The following is a 14,305-nucleotide window of genomic DNA, read 5'->3' as shown; positions in this document are numbered from 1 at the left end:
AGATCTAGATACAGAAAGGGAGCGCAATCAACTGCTTTAGTTCATGGATTCTTACAGAGAATTCGTTACAAGCTTATTAAGACATCCAGGGCAGATGCCCTGTGGTGAATGGAAAATGCTGTGTGTTACCCCCGTGGCAGGGCTGCAGCCAGCAAAACCATAGTACCATGCAGCAAGCGTGTCTGGGAGATGCCAGCACTGTGCTGGATCCAAGCGAGAGAACAAGACATTTACTGACAAAAGGAGGAAGCTACGGTCCCCTTAGCCTTCCTTCACACCTATCATCGCCGGTTCTAGACCTTCCCCCAGCAATAAAAGTCGCTGCTGTCAGCTCAGAGCCACAGATGGAAGAACTAGGAAAGGAAAGAGTGACTTAACTCAAGGACTTGAGGTTGTGTGGGAAACAGCCACGTTGACCCCAGAAAAATCGATGGAAAAAGGGTGCAAGGAAAACAAAAAAAGCTGGCACGGATGAAGCTGACAGGGCTGCACTGTCCAGTTTATTTTTCAAGGTAGATGCACGTATTCATAGCAGAGCGACTGTGGGTTCTATGCGTTGATATAGGCAAACGGATACATCCCAGCACTGTATGAAAACAAGGTACTTCTCACTAGAGAGAACTGCTGGGAGACCCCATCCGCTGTTCACATGCGTTCATTCTGGAGCAGGAAGGTTACAAGAACCCACTGTTAATTCCGTAAGCAACTTCCTACATAGCACACCTGAAAGCATCAAGACGAGGACATGAGGTGCCAGAGGCTCTCTTCTCACCCGAGGGGCAATACTGAACAAACATAACTGGGCAAGATCCTGCTGCATTGCTGAGCCAGGCTCCTTCAGCCCAGCATCATCACACTGTACCAAGCATGCTGTCCCACAACCAGACTGGTGGCTCCTGGCAGAAAAAAGCTGCTTGTTAATGAAAAGGAACCAGAGAGCACTCTGCTGTGATGTTAGCCTTGCAAGATGGTACTGCAAACACCCTTCTGGCTACTAATGATTTCCAACCATGTATGTGGCCTCAAATACCAGGTGGAAGAGAGGGCAAGAGCACCTTAATCTGCTATTCTGAATGCTAATCAGTGCAGATCCTTGCATGGATCATTTGCTGCTCCCTACCCCTTCCCGGCAGTCCCACAGGACAGTGTGCAGTGCCACAGATGATCCCACGGGCAGGCATCTCCTGGAGCACCCCTGCAGGAAGCACCTTCCCTTGGGAATCACAGAGGCATCCATCCTCCAGCTGCAAGGGTCTGTTCTTCACCCTGGCAGGCTGGGTACCCAGCAGAGTTGCAAATAGGAACCGCAGTCAAACTCCCAGGTTTACAGCAAGCATGCTGCATGGGGTGGTGAGCCCCCACGTGAGGGAGTTGTGCTCTGCTGTCATGCCTTCGACAGGAACTAGGTCAGGAAAGGAAAAGGGAGCACTTGCTTGATTTGCACGCCAGCCTCCGTAGCGGGAGGTCTGGATTATGCAGGGGGTGAAGCTGGTAAACTCTGCCTCCCCAAAATGTTCCACGCTGTAGGAAACTGCTCCAGCCTCACATCCAGGCCAGGGGCCTGGGAGGATCTGTAGCAGATTTGGGGAAGGGAGGGAGGCACGAGGAAGCACCTGAACTGCACACATGACACTTATCTAAAAGGAGAATTTCCGCGCTAAAATAAAGGAGTAGGTTTTGTACAGCTCATTTTCTTTGCAACAGCCACCCGATAACAAGTTTTTACCCCCAAGCCAAGCACCTCAGTCAAATTTGAGAAGGGTAACAGGATCTTTTCTCATCATACTGCAATGTAACTTCAGCATCACAACAAGGGGAGTATCATTGGTTTTCCCTCTCCTCTTCCAGAGAGGGCTACTCAGGGCCACTGAATTGACATTTGTGGGCTGCTCCCTCCTGATAAAGCTTCCGTCCCTAACAGCAGTCCTCCAGGATATCTTCCTGCACATAAAATTCAAAGAAGATACGTGCACTGCTAGTGCTTCTCAATAGTGATGCTTTCAAGAGGAGGTTTCCTTTCTGTATGAATGAATCAGCTCTGCTCCCCCAGGACAGACGTGGGATGCAGTGAGGGGGTGGCAGACATGATCTGCTGTGACAGACAGTGGCTTGCAGAAAAAGTGGAAGTTCAGAGGACTTGGTGGGGTGGGTGGGACTGAGCTGTGCCTTGCTACGGAGATGAAAAGATTACGTAGATGCAGCATTAGGGAAGCCACAAAATCTGTGTCAGAAAAGAGAATAACGGAGCAACAGAAAGGCGGGTGAGCTGCCATTGATTTTTTTTGGTTTGGGTCTGGAGGTTGGCAAAGTAACAAGGCCAGTCAAGGCAGTGACAGCGTGAACACTCTGCGCATGCTGGCCAAGGGCCAGGTGAAGGGGTAGCCAGGACAGATTTACGTCCCACTCTTCACCCTGCAGGGGAACACTGAATTCCACCTCTGCTGCCTTCTTGCTGCCTGCAATTTGCAGCTGCCAAGCCATGACAACGTAGGCAGCAGCTGGTCCTGGTCAGACAGGGAATAAAAGCAAGAAACTTCAGCATTTACAGTTAGGATGGATCCAACAGTAAATCTGGGGAAGGCAGGAAGCCTACTGCTAAATACACTCTCTTCCTGGCCTTGTTTCTCAGAGTACCGACATGCTCCTACGAGCTAAATGAGGGTGCAAAGGAGACATATGGCTGCTTGGCTGTAGCTGCCTACATGTACGCTCCTGTGTTGCAGTAGGACAGAGGTATCTGAGGTAGTTCGTCGCACCACACAAGAGGGTTAAGCTGCCTCTCAGTTTTCAGGGGGAAAGGAAACAAGTGTGAGTGGGCTCCACTTTCTCAGTGTCTGTCCAAGCCACGACCACAGCAGTAAGTTTACACGCTTACAGCCTTTTTGACCAGGCTTAAGAATTTGCTTCAAAGAAGAAGAATCTTGACTCATTTCCCCTTCAGCTCCTTCCCTTGGTTATTAACCAATTCTTTTTTTGCTTTCTGAGACTCACTCCAAAAGGCATTCAACAGGGCAGAGTGAAAGCCTTAGGCTCGGCCCAGGTCATCAACATTAATGCAACAGAGAAGGCTGCAGGGCCTTGCTGCCTAGAAGAAACCCTGACATAGCCATAACAAGGGCGATTTTCTCCATCCTCAGGCTGGTTATAAAATATAAAGAAAGCATACTTAGAAACAAAACATATCCAATCACATGCTAAGCAGAGCTGAAGTGCTCTGAGGGGTCAGAAATAAACATCCTGAGGCTGGCGATTCACTGGCAGGCAGGACAGTCCCCACCATACTGCTCTGATGGACAAAGTCAATTCTGAGCACTGAGAGGAGAACTGCACAGGAAGAGCTGGCCCAGGCAAGGGAGGTTTGCTGGTACAACTGGTAATTAAAACCAACAAACCAGCCCGTAAGAGGGAAGGGGGAAAGCAGTGGCCTTTTTCCAGTATCTGAGTGTTTCACTTCACCCCTCTGCGTAAGGCTTTAGTATTAGCATCATATATCACTGAGTAAGTACCTCCTGCAAGGTTAAATGATGATGCTCTCACAAACAATTTGCTCATTGGCTTCCAGGTCAACCAATCAGAATCGCAGCTCCATGGCAACGGGCTCTATCACTAGGAGCAACCAGACAAGTTTGGGGGGTGATTTAGATTCCCTCTCCTTGCTCCCCTTCCTAAGCACAGCGTCTGCTGTAGAAAAAAGGTTTTCACAGGAAAAAGTGGAGGCGGTGAGGTGGAGAGGGTGCTGCAAATTCAAGGCATTAAAGCCTCCTCAGTTCTACTAAGTCAGGCAGCACAGTGCTCCCTCTCTGCACCAAAGGATCTTCAGAGAGACTTTTGTCTTTTCTGCCAGGGCACAGCAGCTGGTAAAATTTTTGCTGCATTAAAGTACACCTACCAGATGCAACAAGAGGCTGTAATGAAAGGCTTGGCTAGTAGGACCAACGAAGGCCACGTAGCTCCCAAAACATCTCCCTCCCAGGCTCCATTTGGTCTCCCAGTCTGCTCTGCAAAATGTAAGCTGCCTGCACCAACACTGCCGACTGGGGCATCCCATAAAAAAATCTGCAGCCTCAGCTTGAAAACAGACAAAGAGCCTTTCAAGCACACTCCCTTTCCCTCCTGTTGGAGAAAACAGCTCCCTTTAATAAGCTTTAGTTAGAATGAGCACCTGATTCAGTGAGAAAGCCCTGAAACCTTACTTGGGAACACTCATAAGCTACAACTCTCTCAGCCAATGAAGCAACCTGTGCCAAATTCTCTCCATTGCTTTTTTTATTAACAGTCAAAGAGAGGGGTTTAATTCCTCACTACCATGCAGTTCCTACAAAACCTAGCAAAACCAAATCAAAACAGGAGGCCAGATGTATTTGACTGCACAGTGCATAGGCTCCCAAGTGCTTAGTCACTGCTTTAAATCTTAATCTCCACCCCCACATTACATCAAAGAGGTGAAATTATGATGCAGATGGAAGGATTTCACTTCAGGTGGAAAGGGGGGAAAAACCCTTATATGAACAAGGAGACAGGAAATAGAGGTGAGATAGAAAGCCCTCCAAGTTAATTCTGCAGAATATCAGGTCTCCAACATATCCGTCCCAAATAATTCCAAGGACAGTAAGACAACACCAGTTAAATTGCCTTTATCCACAGCTGAGGAAAGCCCCCATATCAAGCTCTAGTTCACATTTGCTGAGCAAATGGTGGCAGCACCTTAAGGTGCTAATGGCTCTCCTGGCTGTTGACACCTGTGCTGCAAGGCAGGGCAGCTACAAGAGAATCCCTGCAGAGGGACCCATCTCAGCCCCTCAGCAGAGCCACTGCCCGCTTGGTTTTGAGGTGCTTAAGCACAACAGCTACTTGGTCTGTTCCACTGACCATAATGCCTAGGAAGAGACCAGTGTCTGCGACAGTCGAGCTGTGGTGGCCATGGCTCGCCTCTGCATCTCTGGTTGAATGTAGGAACTGGAGCCTGGAGAAGAGATGTAATCCTAGAGCTCTTCTTCATTTCAAATACTTTTAAAAAGGCTTCTCACTTGTACAGGTGCAGTCAGCAATGTTAAATGGCACAATAGCCAGTATGTGCATTATGGGAAACATTTGAATTATGACCATGGCAGTAGTTCTCAGTTATGCAGTACATGCATGGATTTCATTACGTAGAACGCCTCAAACCACAAGATGATTTCAGAGGAAAAAGAAAACAAAACCAAAACAAAACCAGTTATTTAGTTACCTCCCTCAACCAATGTAAGCAACTAAAATCAGGATAGGTGTCAACTTGCTATTACTGTCCTCCCAGAGTGTGACACAACTAGTATCAGGACTGCCAAAATCATCTTCACATGACGCACAGGAATCAAATGTGCCAGAACAATAAAGGTGCGTTGGCATCTGAGGAAAAAGAGAATCAAAAAGATACAGCATGCTTCGCCCAGGGGCTTCGAAAAGCCAAAAACCTTAATAGCCTGCCATTTCCACCTGGATGCAACTCAGGGTTTTTATCCAGAACACTGCTGTCACAGCCAAGCCCGGCCCCATGGAAGGCTGTAAGCAGGACACTGTAGTACCAGTACTGCATCAGGAAGGATGCGTCAACACTGAAGACTCATCGCATGTTTGACAAATGGCACTCTTATGAGCAGGCTGCCACCTCCCCAGGGCAGGTTCACTTCCCTCACCTTCATGAATTACCTGCTCTATCTAGGGATCTTGGCTCATGAAAATAAAAGGCAGCACTGCAGTCCCCAAGCAGGCATGGAAGAAAGAGGAATGCAGGCCTCCTTTGCCAAAGCCTTTGGGACCACATCACCCTGGGGATGCGTAAACATCTACATTACTGCAGTCTGAAAGTTGCTATTAAACCAACGCTTTTTGCCTCGGCACAATGGAGTAGTTTTCACCAAAAAAGAGATTTCAACAGAAGATAAAACAAAAAGCAGCACTTAAACGAAAACACGAGGCAGAGCAGCTGTTGTGAAGGGAGCACACAGCAGAGGTAATCGCCTGTCACGCAGACGAGTTCCAGGCAGGAGGAGGGTTCCACCACGCGAGTTCCGTTGCACCAAACAATCAGGAAAATGCCACTTTAACTCAAGTCATAGTTGCTTTTCATTTCACCATCAACACGAGAGCATGGCCCTCATACAGGCCAGGAAGAACGACATCTGGGCCTAAGACAGAAACTTCGTCAGATCTTGTAAGGTGAGTAACAGTGCCCTGGGCAGCACGTGGAAGGCAGAAGTCCTTTGAGGAGTGGAAGAGGTGTTTGTTCTTCCCTGCGAGGGAAGGAAACAGAAGATGCTGTTGAATCATGTCTGAAACACGAATATGTCCAGCCACCTACCCAATGCCTCCATGTGCTCTGCAGGACATTCTACACTTTTTAATCTGGTACCTGTTGTGTTGAGATCCAGCCTCTTGTGGAAGGAAAAGCTCATGGTAGAACCCTTTGCACTTGTCTCAGGATAGAAAAATTCAAAGCAGAACAATTAATTTATTTCCCATTCCAGATGTTCCCACTCAAGACAGGTCTTTGCTTCTTGCTCCAAAGGCCACACTGTTATTTTTGTGCAACTTAAATTGCTAGCTTTCACGTCAGAGGTGGCTGAATGTCAGCAGTGAGGGAGATAACTTCCATTCATAACAGAGCTCTGACCCTTCGGAACAGGAGAAAGTATGAAATCAAGGAAGGATTCCCTACTACAGTTAAGAGGGTATCCCAGCGTGTCCTGCCACCCCCAGGTGTGATGCTCGGAAACATCCTTGCCACGTGAACCAAGACAGAGGGGAGAAATGACGTATCAGTGAAGTAACGCAGATTCTGTTCATTTCCCAGGAACACAAAGATGGCAATGTCCACTGCACCATCCATCACTGAGTCAGCTGAGGGGCTCAGAGGCGCACAACCAAAGGAAAACAGCAAAACGACAAAGGAAGAGTGCATTGGGTTCTTTCCCTATACATGAAAACTGCTGACTGGGTGGAACAGCAGCAGGAAGAGTTGCCATATGCCTGACAGGAAACTTGAATGTAGAGTTGACCAATGTGTTCAGAGAATCCAGCCTGGTTGCCTGCATATTCAGATCCTTTCTTTTTACTCCCAAAGCAGCCTATATGCTATGCAAGAGCAGAGCTCCGATCTCATTTCTGCTGTGAAAAGTTGACGACACAGAAAGAAAGCAATCATTGGATTCAGGCATGCTGGAGATCTCCTGGGGAAGATAATTCAGTTCAGCACCAAAGCCAGAGGCTGTAAAGATCCCTAGATCCCGCTGAAAGCCTCCTCCCCACCCCAACTAGGCTTACTGCTGGATTTTTGATGCATGTTTCCTTTTTATATGCATCGAGAGGAGAAAATGGTGTGCAGAGGGATGTATCACATGAAGATGCAAGTGAGCAACCTTGATAAATGGTTAGAAACCAGTTTAAGGTAATGCATCTGTTATAGACCGTTATGGCACCATGCACTGGAATAGCTTTTATGTTCAAGTGACCTGACAAGAAAAGGAGAACGGAGTTCTGTTTGCAGTACCTGGCCAACGTGGACAGTGGTGCCTCATCCACCTCACCATTGAGGCACCTTGTACCAGCTCTTTGCAAGACAGTTTACTCTCAAGCCCTCTAGTGCCCTAGCTGGAAACACTGGCCTCAATCAGCAACCCAGTACGTTCTTTGCTGCTCTCCTGGGTACAAAAAGCTCTTCAGCACTTTGAACTGCACGGGTAAACTTTGCTTGCACCTATTTTGCAGGCGTGGAAAAAGAGACGTCGTGCATTCCTGCTACAGTTATCAGGTGCCCATAGCTCTACGTGCCTCCCAGAAGCTGACAGGTTGGACAACACTGGGAGAAAGGAACTTATTGCATGAACACCACGGGAGGGTTTGCAAAGAAAGAGAGTTCATATTATACTGAAGAAAGTAGGTTTAAACAGTCTCAGGCTTAAAAGTTCTCTCAGCCTGAAGTTCACAGCAATAGCGGCCGTCTTCAGTCCTTCTGCTCTGCCCTCTGTCAGTCTCAGGGGATATTATTTGTTTGACATTAAAAAGCAAACAAAACAAAACAGTGATGCTGCTGTTCTCTTCTCCTTTTATTTTGGGAGCTGCAATGAAGCCAAGCAAGAACCCTCTCACCCCTCATTTACAAAATCTGGGGGAGAAAAAAGCCAAACCCACCAGCCAATAGTTAAAAAGTGAAAGTATCACAGAAGCCATCAATAGAAACAGTTCTTGAGAAGGAACGGCTCACATTTTGTCCAAACATAGTGCTGTAAATTTTTTGCAGACAGCTCCTCTGAGGGTCCCTAGGCAGAACAGTGGGAGAAAGAAAAGATAAATCTGAGATGAGAATCTCCCTGTAAGAGAGTTCCCTTCTCCATTTCACACAGGTTTTCCTTTCCCCATGACAAGCTATTCCTGTATTCATCTGAAGACCAGGGAACTGCTCCCATGACGTCAAAGCAGTTTCCCAGCAACAATTAATGAGGGCTGTCCACCACAGGGGTTTCCTGAAAAGCTAGCAAGGAATTATCCACCTACTTTCTACAGTGTCAAGATGCAATAGGACAGCATTGAACAGCAACTTCTGTTAACCCTTCCATGCCTTGGAAGAAAACCCTGGCACAGTTCCCACTGACACATCCTAATTATTTCAGAGAACCCCAAGCAGAATTCCTTCCACCTGAATCCATCCATAATGAAATACCACATCAGGTAGGAGACACCTGCAGATACAGAGGTGGCAACCAGGCTCAGAAAAAATGCACGACATTAGAAACAGCTCTCATCCTCTTGCTGGCACACCACTCTTGTCTCATGCCTGTGCCAGTCAGAAGCATAAGCACAAACATTAAAAAGCTGGCTGAGAGAGCAAGGTATTCCCCAGCCCTGCTTACCATTCCTCAGCTGACCTGGGCTGGCAAAGTAGATCCTCAAACTTTACTAATCAGACCCAAAGCATTCCAGTTCCTGGCAAACCTCCTTGGGAGGAAGGCAAAAAGCAGGGCTGCTATCTCCCTTTCTGTTTCCAAGGCTGATGCTCCTGCTTCTCACCATGCTGGCAGAGGATCCTGAGCCACCTGACACACTACGTAGCCAAGGGGTACGCAGCAAATACAAGACACTGTGGCTGTTTTCCAGGTGAGATCCAGAAATTGAACAAAGACGGGGAGTGACGATTAAAAGAAAAAAAAGTCAACTTAATCTTTTGGCTGCCAGCTGCAAAAGTTGGACTTGACAGGGAAGGGGGAGTCTGAAGACCAGATTAGGTATTCCTCATTCCTCTTCCCACCTTCCCACAGCGTTCAGCAAAATGAACTCAGCCTTCACCTGCTGAAGTGCTCACCACTCATTGCAGCAGCTGTTGCTGCTGTTTGCAGATCCTCAAGCCACAGGTGATGCTTCCATTTTAAATAAACATTTTAAAGACACAAGGGGAAAGGAACCAGGTCCAATGCACCTGAACAAAGATCCTGCAGTACAGTAACTGGCTAATACCTCAAGCCCAAGAAAACTAGCTCCTAGCACTAAAACTCAAATGAAGGGAGCATCATTCCCAGTATCTTGTTTTTAGGCAAGACTGGATGAGGAACACGTGAGAAGGAGGTAAAGGCAATGCAAACTCTTGATTCCACTAAAACCAAACCCAATTCGTGATAGGTTTAAAATAATTTAAAAATGGGGTTAATATATATATATAAAAGAACTCAAATATAGTCCTATAGAACACCAAATTGCATAAGCTAACCTGAAAACATCATATGGCACTCAGCCAATTAACTAGTCAACATTTCTCATCAACTAGCCAGCTTCAAACAAGTAATTGCTTTAAAGTATAACCCAGCAGAACAGCAGGGAGTATTTTGTCATTCCAAAACAAACAGAAACTACCCAGGAGCAAGCTGCATAAACACCAAGCTAAGACGTAAGGACAACCCATGAGACTGTCACAGGGAACTCCTTAATGACATGGAAGAGTACAGTATGCTTATCGGGGATTCCCCTGTCTCCTGTAGGTGCATCCCCAGCATCACAAAAAAGAGGAAGGAGAAAGCTCATCTCACACTCTCAAGTCTTGAATGGGATCACAGAGCCACATATTCATTTTAATACAGCACCATTTTAAATTAACCCCATCAACCAGCAGAAATCCCATCACTTACCAGAGATGAACGATGTCAGGTCCCCATCCCTGAAATACTCACTTGCATTTATACCTGTGCTGTATTTTGCATGATTGGGGTACGGGGAGAGGAAAAGAAAAGTCTCTGGTCAATCCTTCTCAAGCTCAAAATAATTGGAAGACATTCTAAAAATAAACTCACCGTGGTGGTTCTGCACTCTCAGCAGGTCATCTGTTTCCCAATTTCAATAGAGACTTCATTGCCACAACCAGTTCAAGAGGAATTTTGCCAAGATAATATTGCTTCTTAGAAGCCCCCGCCAGCACTCAACCCTGAATAAAATGCTAGCGATCTTTGCTGCTGCTACAGCAAGCTAATTGCTCTGACAAGCAGCTCTGAAGCAAAGCAGAGCCCAGCTGTTCAGAGGGATGTCATAGAGAGCTCTGCCAATAGCCACATGCACACCCCCCTCCTGCTCTCATTCAAATACTTCAATGGAACTGCCTCCGCACAGCCCTGAGAAGGCTTTAAAGACACAGCATCCTTCCCCTGCCGAGCACTGAGGCAACACAAATGTAAGTGCAGGAGCAAAGAAGAGATACCACAGCGAACATCAGCATCTACCAGAAGAATTCAAGTGCATGGACTACACTTTGCAGAATGCCCTACACGTGCCAAGGTAGGTTTCAGGCAGTCTTGCTTCACTCCTGTCATTGTTGGCATAATGTTTCTAAGGGGTCAGTTTGTAAATAGTTTCATTTCAATTAACTTATTTTTTTCTTGCTCATTTACTAGTGACTAAACACTGACAGAGACAGGAAACAAGAAATGCCAAGGGCCCTAGAGAGGTTTTAAACTGCTCACTTGCTTAAATTTTCCCCAGAAAGGGGTTTTCTATCCCAGACCTGACGACTCTACAGGCACACAGGCTGCAATCAAGTTTCCTCTCCATATACTAAAGCTTATTCTCAAGCACGCAAGGCAGCCTTGCTGAGCATCATGCACAGGCAGACTCTGCAAAGGATCGCAAGCACATCCTGTCCCTCGCCAGGCTCAGAAGTTGCTTCTTGTTGGATTATGGAGATCTTTGGCTCTAAACACTGGTCAAGAGCAGGCAGGCGTCATTCTTCTTCTGCGCCAGTCATTCCTGCTGGGCAGGAGCCCATCACAGGCAAGGTGCAGCTAGAGCTGAAGAGAGCGTAGTCTTGCAGGGCCAGTGCTGACCTCAAACACCATCAGTTCAGTCAGCAGCTGGGCTCCAGGAGGCTCCTTGCTCAGGCTGAACTCTGGCAGTGCTGGAGCTGGCAGCGGAGCAGGGGGCAGCAGGGCTCAGAGGGCAGCTGCCTAAAGACGAAAGCTTTGAAGAGAAAGGAGATGAAGAGGAGAAGGCAGGATCAGCCTGGGGCTCAAGGAGATAGAGAGGCTCAAGTGAGACAGTTGCAAAAAGGTTGAGATGCACAGCTTTAACTGACAGCATCCATTGCAAATAGCGTAGTGCTGTGCTGGTAAAGCCTCTTCAGGACTTGCCTTTATCACTTTTGCTAAATTAATGCAGTTTCTTCTAAATGGTCCCCTGCTACAGCCAAAGAAAAAGTCCAATAAAGCTTTTAAAAAGCAAGGAAACAGACAACAGAAACACGATACATTTCAGCTCCATGACAAACTGAGGTTCAAGTTTGTAAAGCAGCCCTGCTCTGCAAAGGACTTAAGTTTAAATGTATGCATGAGCTTCTGTCTTAATCTGCTTCGAAGCCTTCTGAATCAAGCCTGTCATGCCCATGCAGAAAGCAGGTGAATGTTCCTGGCCAGCCGTTCTCCTCTTCCTGCTGAAACTGCTGTGATCCTGCCTGCAGTAAACAGCTTCCTTGCTTCTGCCCACAGCCATGTGGAAATTTGAAGAAGGGGTCCCATGGCTAAAGAACTGGAGAGAAAGGAATGACAGAGGGGCAAGATGGGGTAATAAGACAAAAGTCACTTGCAATGCTATACCAGCATTTTCAAGTGGAGGGCCACGATTAAATCGACCCCACATTGGATGAGTGCAAAGGCTTCATAGATGTTATATGAGATTTCTCCATCAGAAGGTGCAAGGAAGACAGATCCAAAGGATTCAAGTTCCTTTTACGCCTCCTATTTCTGGCCACTTCAAGTTCTTTCTTCCCAATTCTGCAAAGAACTTTTAAAATGAAGGTGCCTGTCCAAGGAAACTGAACCATGACCTCCCAAGCTCTTTGAGAAACAGTCACCACTGGCTGAGCAGTGCAAGCTTGTAGGATAAGGGCCTTCAGCTGAGCTCACAGGCTCTCCTACGACAGATTCTCAGTCTGCCACACAGCAAGCCCTGAGAGGTAGCAAGTGACTGTATGTGCAACAGCTCCGTGGATTGCTCAGTAGGAAGTCAGTCTGGCCATTCGTGTCTGCCTGGCAGAAAGCATGTGCTCAGAGTGACTCCCTGTGGCAGCTGAACCCAGCAAAGCTGCCAGATTCAGACAGAGAGTAGGTTAACAACTTGGCATCAGGGTTCCCCCCCCTTTTTTTTAGCTCATCTATTTTGGATTTGTTTACTCCTGTCACCTAGCACCCAGGCAGGCCCCTGGAGTTTCAAACCTGGAGTTCTGAGCCCTGAAGAAGCTGTGGCAGCTACTTTGCAAACGACAAAGCAACAGAAAGGGACAGAGGAGTTCAGGTCCAGCAGTGCTCCAACATGCCTTGCCCAGGCCAAGGATCTTCGCTCCACATAGAGCTTTAAAATCTCCACAAAGCCTAGTGAGACTAACAGAGCTTTATTTTGCTAAGGAGCATCTGTGGTTTGCTGCGTTTCAACTCGGGATTGTTAAGGAGAGTTGCTGGCACCCTCTACTCCAGAGCCCCGCAGTGGCAAGTTTAGTACTATAAAAGGAGGGAACTTGGGATGCTGTTCTTCCCTTCTACTGGGTCTTCCTGTTTTCAAAGAAGCCCAGCTGGCAGAGCATGTTAAGCAAGCAAGAACATACAATCAGCTTAGGGCCTTCTGTTGAAACCCCACTGTCAGTTCTTAACATCAACGTTAAAACAGAAAGAAAAGAAGCTCCATAACCTGAGCCTGCAAACCTGATCTCTAGCACTTAGATGCCTATCAGATGGCTCAGCAAGGACAGATTTCTGAGTGAGAAAGCCTTCCAGCCCTAGGACACAAGCACCTGCCCTAGACAGCACAGATGTAGGCATGTCCAGCTCTTTCAAAAAACAATGCCCATGATCACTGTGAGTCGGTAGCATTTCATCTTCATGAAGCATGTGTGTGTAAGAGGATTTCCTAAGCTGCATCCTTCCCCTTAGATGGGGAGACAGTAAATCCTGGGTGGGAGGAGGAAGAGAATGAAGAGTGAGTCAGCCCCACCAGCAGCCTGGACAAAGCCCTATGAAAAGGACTCCTGCTTTTCACACCTGAGAGCCATTGGCTTAGGTATCATGCACACACGCAATGAAAGTAGGTCAGTGAAAGCGGGGCACAGAAAAGATGCAGCAGCTCTAGGTATCATCTGCGCTCCTAGCTTACTGGGAACCTGCCTATGTCTAACATAGTAACATCGCAGAGCAAATTAATTAAGAAAAAAAAAGCACCAAAACATGCTCCCTCCCTGCCAGACATGTATCAAATGAACCAAGGCTCTGACTTGCCCAGCCCAGCTTCTGTTGAGAGAAGACAGGTCGATCAGGTAGTGGATATAATCCCATCAGAAAGCAGGGGGGGGGGTGGTCAAGACTTGTGACACCAAACTGCTGGGATGGCACTGGTGCAAACCCCCACCATCAGTCAAGGACCGGGCTCTCCCGTATCAGACACACGTACCAGGCAGCCTGCATCAGACACCGACAGCAGCTAGAAAGGGAGAAGAGCATTACTGATGGATTTAAATGCATTCATTTACCCACCCAGACCAGAAAACTCCCTCTTCCCTTAGAATAGGGGAGAAAACCCAAACAAAAGAGCTTGGGACAAACTCCTCATTGCAGGCATGTCAAACACCAGCACTCTCACTTCCGCCAGCCTCAGCCACCACATCATCATGGGGAGGAGAGAGAGAAAGCAATCCTCAAGCAGCTAGAGAACTCTATCTCAGACTGTTCTTTGGGTTGGAACTGACCTTGTTCACTGCATCCAGCAGCAGGCTGCAAGCTATCATTAATTACTAAAGTGCATAGGTAGAAAC

General features: G+C 47.3%; 1 protein-coding gene across 23 annotated transcripts in view; it reads right to left on the bottom strand.

Annotated features, from left to right (window-relative positions):
• R3HDM2 (R3H domain containing 2) overlaps window positions 1-14,305 on the bottom strand; it is a 59,508-nt gene that overhangs the window by 27,906 nt on the left and 17,297 nt on the right. The window contains exons 1-2 of one of the 23 annotated variants that reach the window (XM_054806844.1): window positions 10,314-10,926; window positions 4,870-6,269 (exon numbers count right to left, since the gene is read on the bottom strand). The exons of 21 other annotated variants lie outside the window; for them this stretch is intronic. The gene's annotated coding sequence lies outside the window, so the exon portion shown is untranslated. Of the gene's footprint in view, window positions 1-4,869; window positions 6,270-10,313; window positions 10,927-14,305 lie in introns of those variants that run through there. One more of the 23 variants, XM_054806843.1, reaches the window with a different exon arrangement.

The sequence above is a fragment of the Grus americana genome, chromosome 31, assembly GCF_028858705.1.
Source record: "Grus americana isolate bGruAme1 chromosome 31, bGruAme1.mat, whole genome shotgun sequence".
In the NCBI taxonomy this organism is placed as follows: domain Eukaryota; kingdom Metazoa; phylum Chordata; class Aves; order Gruiformes; family Gruidae; genus Grus; species Grus americana.
Note: the sequence above shows the minus strand (reverse complement) of the source record. Positions and strands in the feature narration are given on the sequence as shown.